Source organism: Trachymyrmex septentrionalis, unplaced genomic scaffold (assembly GCF_001594115.1).
Source record: "Trachymyrmex septentrionalis isolate Tsep2-gDNA-1 unplaced genomic scaffold, Tsep1.0 scaffold37, whole genome shotgun sequence".
NCBI lineage: Eukaryota > Metazoa > Arthropoda > Insecta > Hymenoptera > Formicidae > Trachymyrmex > Trachymyrmex septentrionalis.
Genome location: NW_017305536.1, coordinates 4,828,260 through 4,838,604, shown reverse-complemented (window position 1 = coordinate 4,838,604; position 10,345 = coordinate 4,828,260).

Here is a 10,345-nt window from a genome sequence, read left to right as displayed (position 1 = left end):
ATATATATATATATATATATATAAATATATATATTACAATAATACATATTTTCATAAATAATTAAAAAAGTCTTTTTCATTCTTGAATTGAGCTTGTACACCAATTTCATGTTCTTCAGTCAAAGTCGTATGTATATTTTCATTTGCCAGCTCAACAAAATCGGAAAGCGTATAATTCCCCGTCAATCGTAACTAGATGAGAACTTTCTCGCCACGGAGAACTCGTATGCCGCTATTTATTTTCCTCCAACTTTAGCGAAACGCGGAAATTGTCCGAGAGACATCCGGCGAGGACCACGCTTACGTAGTCACGAAATATGCGCCGCGTCGTGTTAAATCGCCGTCGTAATTACTTCCGAGCGAAATTAAAGGATTTCTCAGAAACAGCGCGAGAGGAGATCCGCGCCGCTTTCTAATCATACTACACCCGTCCTGCCAAAGCTCTTTCCTTTGCGATTCTACGATTGCATCGCCGTTAATGCATATATCCCGTTCCCTCCCTTTTCGACCCTGGTCCCATCATCGCTACACCTTTCTCGGTTTTCAGTCGCGTTGGTTCTAAATCTCTGAAATCGTAAAAGCGACCTGACAGAAATTCCTTTACGAGTCGCGGTTTACAACTCATTTGGTTCGCCCGATCTCTCGGCACCTCCTCGCCGGCAAGAGAGATGCTGAAGGCCGATGAGGGGAAGAGGAAAGAGGACGCTTTTTATTACAAATGCGACACGCGGCGCATAAATAACACCCGTCAGCTATGTTCACAATGAACTCGTTAAGGCTTGTTAGAGTGTACGAGAAACAGAACCATTCGCGCCGAGGGCGAAAATACGCCAACAGACGCCAACGCTCCGGTAAAATCTGTGTGTATCGACTGAATCATATGTGTGATTGTGGATTTCGTTGATACGTTGCGATACAGCATCTTCCTCTTTATATTATATTTAGCTCTGATTTGATTTACTTTTTTAATTTGTCATATTAAAATATTAGTTAAATTAAAAAGTCGTATTAAATTTCTATTCCTAATTAAGATTAAAGAGGTGCTTTTCTCGCTTTGATCACAATTTATTTACGATCAATGTTACGTAGGAGCAAATTAAAATAAAATATAATTATTGGAAATATTATCGAATTTAGAAATATATCAATTATTCCTTCTGTTAAAACTGGCAAACATTTCAACGACATTATAATACTTTCATATAAAATCCGAATAAAATGTTGCGTGGCAATTTTAATGCAATTAATAGAACAGCTTGATGATGATACACGTAAACAGATTACATTCCATTACGAATATCGAAAATGTGCATTTCACTCGGAAACTGATTTAATACCTTCCGATATCAAGCTCGAGCACCCCTTTAAATATTAATATCGCATTTTCTCGTCGCGATCAATAGAGGGCAACTCTGCTCCTGAACAATATTATGTAGTAAAATTCTGTTATTAAGATAAAAGAGCTCTAAAGAAGAAAATAAGTTTCGCTTTGGACCTTCTCGCGGGTGTGGCCGTCATCATTAAGTCACCGAGAAGGAAGAAATGATTTACTATCAACAACTTTTAAAACGAAAGACCAATGACGAAGAAGAACAGAAAATATATTATGGAAGAAGGGAATCTTTAATGATCGGAGTTACCTTAACGACGGAACTATAAGCGGAACTGACTTACGCTTCTCCCTATTCTTTATCAGCTCATTACCTTATACGACAAGGGACACCGGAAAGTTTGACCTATTGTTACTTCCTAGTGTCATTTTCTTATGTCTTCTAAATCTCTCGTGTGATTGTGGCCTTCATCGAATTTTCATCGTATCGATCTACCCATAGCTTTCGTAATAGCGGTTTAAGAAAATACAAATGTAAATTGGAATCATAAAAATATTTTATAATTAATATTACGTTATTTATATGTACATATGTACATTATATCGTTACACTGTATATAATCATGAAAATAAATTCTTTTTTAGAGGACCTCATCTTTGGGGAAAAATAATGAAAATAAAATATTTCAATGTAGACATGTATATATAACATACATTATATACAATACATAAAAATATTTAATTTTTATTATTTTTCTCAAAAGATGAAATTATCTTAAAAAATATATTTTTATGATTATACAGAGTGTAAACGTACATATGTATAATGTACATATGTAAATGTAAATAACGTAATATCAATCATAAAATAGAAAAATACAAGAATAATATAGATCGCATGTAAATAACCACAGACAATATGGGGATAGTATTCTCGACATTATATACAATAGAATGCGGTTGACTAGGAATGTATAATGGAGTGCTCGAAGTTACGAATCAGCGCTTTTTACTCGTTGGGTCGCCGTATAATAAGGGAAAACGCAAACGTTTATACTGTGATAAATCCAATGTGATGTCAGAGAGTGCGCACACGTGTGCCCTCGAATCCTGCTCTGCGGGAGCGAATGAGAGACGCAGAAGAGGGATGACACTTCTCTTAACGTATCTTAAGAAAACACTGAGGATGCAAGAAAACCGGCTACGGACGTAAACCTAGCACGGATGAGCGATCCTTCCATAACCGCCTTCTTTCATCGCAAGATTTCGTAAATATTTGTCGTAGAATTCGATACAGGTCTTCCCACGTACTGCTCTTGCTCTTGATTTTCCGAGGGATTATTTTAAGCGGGATTGCCAGCGCATATACACATAATTCCTTACCCGTAATTTTCTACAATACCGTTACGACTTCCGCTTTTTTCCGATCTATACAAGATAACTCGATTAATAATAATTTACTTCCGCTTTATTCCCTTATTCCCTTGCGTCTATATTCGTAGATATGAGAAAATATTTCTCAATCTAGACTGATGCTCAATTTCATTACGAGAACACGATCGAATATGCTGTACAAATAATTACACTTAACATGCATGAATCAAAAAAGTACATGTGTATGAAATAATAGCGCCAAATACCATTTCTATCGACAAACTGTTGAAACAGTTTATTTCAAATCCGCGAATATGATCGAGTATCGTCGTAACAGATCCGATTAGTCGTGTCGATATTTGATTTATTTGCTATTACAACACCACGGATGTTTTTATTTTTAGTAAAAAATTCATAAATATATTTGAAATCATTTTATATAATCGATGCTTGTGTACCTCAGTAAAAAAGAAATCGCTTCGCTCTAGTTTCGTATCTTCTTGGAACTCTACATGCACAGAAATAAGCTTCAATAACCGAGATTGATTAAAGCCGGGGGGATCCCGTTTATCTACAAATCGCCTACAGTATCGTTTGCTTACATTACTTTTGCCTACAGTTCGATTACCTACATACATTATTGCTTACAGCTCGATTGCCTACAAGCACATATAAAATTTTCAGAAACGAAATATCACATTTGTCTACATATACTATTGCCTACAGCTGGATTGCCTACATGTATTATTGCCTACAGGCTCAATTGCCTACAAGCATTTTTGTGTACAAATAAAAATTTTAGATACGGAGTTACTCTTGCCTACATGTGTATTATTGTCTACATCTATTAATGCCTACAAGTATTATTCCCTACAAATCTATTGCCTACATGCAGGCAATCGAACTGTAGGCAATAATACATGTAGGCAAGAGTAACTCCGTTTCTAAAATTGTAGGTCGGAGCTAGGTCGTGGGTAGGGTTGTGATTAGCTTGTGGATAGGGTCGCAGTTAGGTCGGGGGTTAGGTTGTGATCGGAACATTTGTTAATCACGGTCAAAATGTAAGGTATCGTGTTGTTGTCACTGTAGGAAAAAGTAACTCTATTTCTAAAATTTTTATTTATACGCAAAAGTGTTTGTACACAATCGAGCTGTAGGCAATAATACATGTAGACAATCGAACTGTAGGCAAAACTGATGTAGGCAAACGATCGATTTGTAGGCAAATGCAACCATGTCGATTAAAGCACGCGATTATTCGCGCGTTATTTTATCACCTACTCGTTGATGAAAACAGAAGTTATTCGTTTCTTCGGAGGTAGGGAAAGGCTTCGTCGCTTTAAATTCACTCTGTCTGTTTTACGAGGCTATAACCTGCATACAGCTTCACATTCTATTCTTTTCTTCTCCCCGTGATAGCAGCTTTTTCTTGAATTTACAAATTGTGAAAATTGTTGTATGCTGGAATTTCATTAAACATTTTATTACCCGATATTCTTGTCGGATTTTATTAATTTGGGTACAGTCACGTAAATCATGTTGAAATTTAAGTGAAAATAAATTAAATTTTCGTTCTAAATAAGAGCACTTTTTGATTGATAAAGACTATTCGAAGATTATTTAAAATAGATTATTTAAACAACTTAAATTTTCTAAATCTAAATCTCTTATTTATTAAACCGGATTTAATTTATAATAATCTCTTTACATTTTAGAATCTGTAACATTTACCAATTACTAATTCAATCTTTCCTAATGGAAAAAAATATCGCAAAGATCCTTCACGTAAAAACTTTCCAATAAAATCAAGAAGTGTTTGTGCTATATTAAATTAAGAAAGAAAGAGACATTGATATTAAAGGAATAAAAATTTCAAAGATAAAAATTTCAGAATCTCAATTTCCGACAAATTCGACTTCCTCGTAGTGAACACGAAAAATCTCCATTCCCAAATTATTATACAACGCACTTCTATCTTAGCGTTGGGGGAATGGGAAATGGATGGAATGGAGATGTAAGTAAAGTTGTGATGATGAGGGAGGCGAATTCAGCATGGCATCGGGGAAAAGCAGTCGAAGTATCGAAGTGCGATCTCACTGCGCTACGACAACTAAATGATATTATTAGCCTTGAGCGAGATGGAAGTCGGAAGTGGAGCGATAAGATCGAATAGGCAATGATGCGTTATAGCAGAAAGAGAAAGAAAGGGACAAGAAAAAATAGTATGGATATATGCATTAAATATGAAACGTAAGAGTATCATAAAGGCATAAGAAAAATGTAAAGAAAAAAATAGAGCGCGAAAAACGTGACGCGAGATGGGTTGGTACGCGAAGGTAAATGCTATTTAACTCCCATCGAACCAAAACTTTTCGCCACTCGTGGGTAACGCGATAGACGTGAACACTAAAACATTTATTTGCAGACGAGAAAAATGGAATTACAATAAAGTGAAATGGAGTTCTGACGATCCTATCTAGTTTCGCGTATCTTCCATCGGTTTACCGTGGCCGGACGGTCGGGTAAGGCCGCGAGCAACTTTTAAATTGTCCTTGTTAAGTTTTGTTTTGCGCGAGTTTTTCATGGCATAAGGTAAGCGCCGATTCTTTCGCGGATCGTACCGAAAATTCGACGTCGCGCCATAAGGAGAGTCCACCAGGGAGAAATCTCATTGTTATTCAACGATCGTGAGCACGCCCGGCGAAAATCCGTCGAAATGTTTAGCTTAAGAACAGCTCAGCGGCGAACAATCGCCAAAGTATTACGCGTGAGTGCCTATCGTATAGATAAAATATATGTGTATACATACATAATCAAACGTCCTAATTTCCCGAAATATTTTCTTTTTTTAGAATTTTCTCTTTTTTTTAGATCTTTTTCTCTTTTTATACTATCCCATTTTTAATCTTATCATACATATTACTCGCGTTCTAGTTTTGAATTCATTTTATCGGAAAAAGATCTAGCTAATTGTTTGTGAAATTTGGAACATTCTGGAGCGAATTTTTTAAAAATAAACTAGCTAAATAATTGTCCAATTCTGGTTTAAGCTAGTAAAGAATCGCGTTTACTGGAAAGCCAGGGAAGCATTAGCATAAAACTGGTAAGACGAAAGATTTAACGCGGTGAAAAAGGTGCATGTAAGCCACACTAATCGCAAAAGTAATTATCGACAGGATAAATATCTCGACGCCCGTAACTTGCTCCGCTTTTAGAATATCCAGATGTACATGGGGTCCTCCTTTTGTTGGTTCAAGTACTCTTCGGCAGTCGCGCTGATATTTCAGGAGAGAGAGACACTTGTATCTTGGTACAGTAACATATGCGGCGGGGTGTTATCATTCCCTCTCAACGATAATATTGCTCTTGCCGCCGCGTGCGTTTCTTCCGTCGGTGCATTTACTTTGGTCTATCCGACACCGTTCGCGTACAATACTAGTATTCTCGCTTTTCCAGAGGAATATAAATGTGGGAACAAATTCCCATAAAGGCGCCTCGAAATCGCCGACGACAATTTTCACCATAAGAACGCGTCAATTCGCTCGAGAAAGGAATACACGCGCGCACGCGTGTAATATTTAGTATTTGCGTAAAACAATTTTGTGGTAGTGGCGATTTAATTTTACAAAACAAATGCTCGAGGGCACGTCGCATCAAGAGAGTAACTTGAATATTCATCGAATATACCGCCTAAACGTGCGCTTTATAGCGCTCGCAAATTTTTGCAAACGTGCGATATTTGCGCGATTACATTGTCCGCGAAATAAAACGGCAGAGGAAAAAAAAAGCAATTGGCCGCAAATGTATAAACGTAACCAATTACAATATATTTGAATCAACAAAAAAGCAAATACGCACCGCGCCGTCTTCGTCATGAAGAAATATAAATTTATGAAGCATGGAACAAAAGACAATCTCGTTGTCTCATCTGCACTATCGAAAAAAATAAATAAGAATATTATCAAATAGTAAACTTAACAATTTAATATTGTTATCATCAAAAATGAAAAATATCGACAATATAATTATTTATGATTATTTTAATTTATGTATAAATACGTAAAAAGTCGTTGACAGATTTTCGATTAGAATATTGAACGATTTTGTGTTAATTTGGATTAACACATTGATTTCCGGCACAGTTTTAGCAACTTTATCTAGGCAGACACAAAAATGAATTTTGCCTTTAGAAAACGCGTTTTCGCGTTGCCACAATTTTCATCTATAATCTAATACACAGAATAATAAACAAAAAATCTTGTAGATTAAACTATGTGCGTATATGTTCGGCTTAATTCTATACAAAATCTGTATCAAGACTGAATATAATAAACCTAGTTGGTTTTAATAGTCAAACAAAAAAATATATAAAATGTAGAAATTATAATTATTTGATAATGTATATTTTTAGAATTTTATTTAAAAAAATCTATGTCCACACACATATGAAGAGATTTCAAAATAATGCAAATTATAAAAGTTACATTTAAGATAAATATATTAGTTAATGGACAAATTAATGGACATGACCCAATTGTTGGAAAAAATATTAAATATTAATCTTTTAATGATATCTACGACTCTAAATTCGTTATTTAAATTTATTATTAAATTTATTATTTAATTGGGTCGTGTACAGTAATGGGTATTTACTTTACTGTATAAAATAAAATAATGCAGATAAATATTTCGTTGCTCGTTTTTTCATATTTAAATTTTTCATTTTCTTTTTTTCTCATTAAAAAAGAATTCGAATTTATTGTCAATCATAAAAACATAAGTAAAGTATAGATATGCATCTTTATAAAATAATTATAATGTTTTAATAAAAGAGTTAAAAAACATTTTCGGCAACTAGAAGATAAAAGGGAATTGTTAAACAAATAATGAAATTCTTTTGTTCCATGTCACAAGCTTCCAGAAAAACTTTCTCATACATTATTTCTAAAGAGTTAGTAGAAAATGGTTGTTTTCAATCCTGGAAATTGAACAATAAACACGATAGTAAGACGGTGGTGCAAACAATCGTGTCGTTTAATGCACTTGAACGAACGGCAATACGGTTATTCCCTTGGGATTTTCATCGTTCATTGGCAAAGTCGGGAGCGATTGGCATTCGAGATTCGTCAAAAGTTCAAGGGAGAGAGATTTGGAGCGGAGCCAACGGTTGCTCGTTACATATGTGTGCGGGTACGTGTGGATGCAAGTGCGTTGTCTGTTGAGAACATCTCGAAAGTGAGTCACTTTCTACCCTCGTTCCGATTCCCTGATGGGGTGAGGTGGAACGTCCGCCACGAACCAGACGTGCTCGAAGAAAAACAAGAGAGAGAAGTTCGAACGGTGGAACGGGACGAGAAGAAGAGTCGCCGCAAAAAGGATACAAAAAAACGCTCTCGTAAAGATGTCGCTTCTTATATTTCCAACGCGTTGCTTGAAATATCAGAACGCCAGGAACTGGGCGCGGAAGAAAATCTCGATGGTAAGGGAGAGGAGGAGGAATACTCTCGCGAGGAAAAAAGTAATCCGCTGCAGTGTATCTCGGGACAGGTTGCAGGGGGTGGTGTGCTCGCTTGTGGCGAGCGTAAATCTCGATTCGAGAAAATGAAATTTGTGCCGTGGTGCATCCCAGTGTCAATTTTTACGGTGTATATGTGTTCGCGTGTCTGTACTCGCGCACGCGTTTTCCACGTTTCCACGTCGTTGGATTATTTTTATCGCACGCTTCCCGGCACGCGCGATACTTTTAGTTTACCCACAAATCACGCTGCGTGGATGGCGAAGACGAATTTAAATTCAACGATTGAACGCGCATGACGTTTTCGATGGCATTGTGTTTTTATCGCGCTACACAAATGCGTTGATATTACGATTATCGGTATAATGACATTGTGAATGATACGACGCGAGATAATGCGTGTATTAAAATATTGAAATATTACAAGTATTGCAACAAATCTGTTTCAACGAAGAAGCAAATTTTCAAATTTCATATTTATCGAGAGTTTATTTTCATCTCCTTAATATAATTAGTATCTTCCTAATAGATATTAAAATTCGTATGGACATTGCAAAACAATTGTAATAGAAGCACGTGATTATTTTTATCGCAATAAATGCGACAAAAAGAGCACATGAGAGACACATGAATAATAAAAAAACAAATACAGGTTTCTAATGCAGTGTATTGAAAGTGCAAGCGTACATAATTTATTCCAATTAAAATGTAATTGTATTATGATGTCCAAAACCGTGATACGCGCGTTCTCAATATTATTTGTAAAGCTATTCGACGTCAAAATATATATGTACTAGACATCAATATTAAACGGTACGATAAAAATCGGCGCACTCTACCTGTTTTCTGGCTATATAATATTACTTTAAACTAATCGATGTATCAACATGGAGAGATATTTACGTCAAGTTCAATATCGGCTTGATGCATCGTGCGCCCTCAAATTTTGCGATTAAAACTGCGAATAACAATGTGTGTTGATAGACTTCAATCATTCACGTTCTTTTTTTTTTTAATATTTCAATATAGAGTATAAAAATTGGTATACCTTGCATGTATCAATTTTACAAGTCGTATATCTAATCGGCCATTAGAAATTGAATATCCACTTTAGGCCATGTATTTAATTCGCACTGCGATGAGATAAAATTTAATGTAGTTCATCGATAAAAAAGCATTTTATTTACATTTGATTTTCGATTTAATTAATAACTAAATGTGTCAATAGACGAATGCGAATATTCAGATTGTGGGAATTATCCGAGATAAATCATTTCATCGGACAAGGAACATTATTTACGGGAAAAAGCACAAAGCCCAACGCGAAATCGAGGAGGGAATAATAAATCGCGATGTGAACGCGCACTGCTTGTTTCAACGAAAGCCGAGCGTGAGGAAAATGGTATACGACGGAGAGGACCCGTAAAATTGTCGCCGGTACCGCGACTTGTCTACTTCCCCGCGTTTTTACGGACGTCGCGTTCTCGCACGTAGATGACTTTCTTTCTTTATGCGGCATACACGCGGATACATTATTCATCGCGCGATCATGCGCTTGGAATGTCGGGCCGACAAGTTAGACGCACTTCCGGCAATCCGTCGTCGTACACTTCCGCAGACTTCGCAAGCAATTGAGAAGTCGATACCGATTTGGTCAAAAATGCACTCGACGACTAGACCTCAAGTGGAATCGTTGCAACCGTACGGAATGATTCAAACGTTCGAGTCCGCTGGGACAAGTCGAGGAGAGAATTACGTACCCGAGGACTCCGGAAATATCCGACGACGCGGTCCCCGTACGATAGTATTCAGTAGATAGTTCATACCAGACAATTTCACTGCTTAATTATTCCCCGCTCTGCGTTTTGCCGCTCTCGCGATAGAATGCAAATGAACGTTTGAGAGTTTTTGCGGGGAATAATGAACAGCGGTCTACTACGCGGCTTCGCAGGATGTTCGGCTGTGAAAACGTTCGTAATTTTGTAGTCAAATCTTCGATAGCGGATCGAATCAAGAGAATGCAAGCTTATGCCCTCACCAGGATTAAAAAATACCGTTTTGTTTAATAACATTCAACCTGATTATATATTGAAATTTATATTTGTATTAAAATAAAAAATATTAAA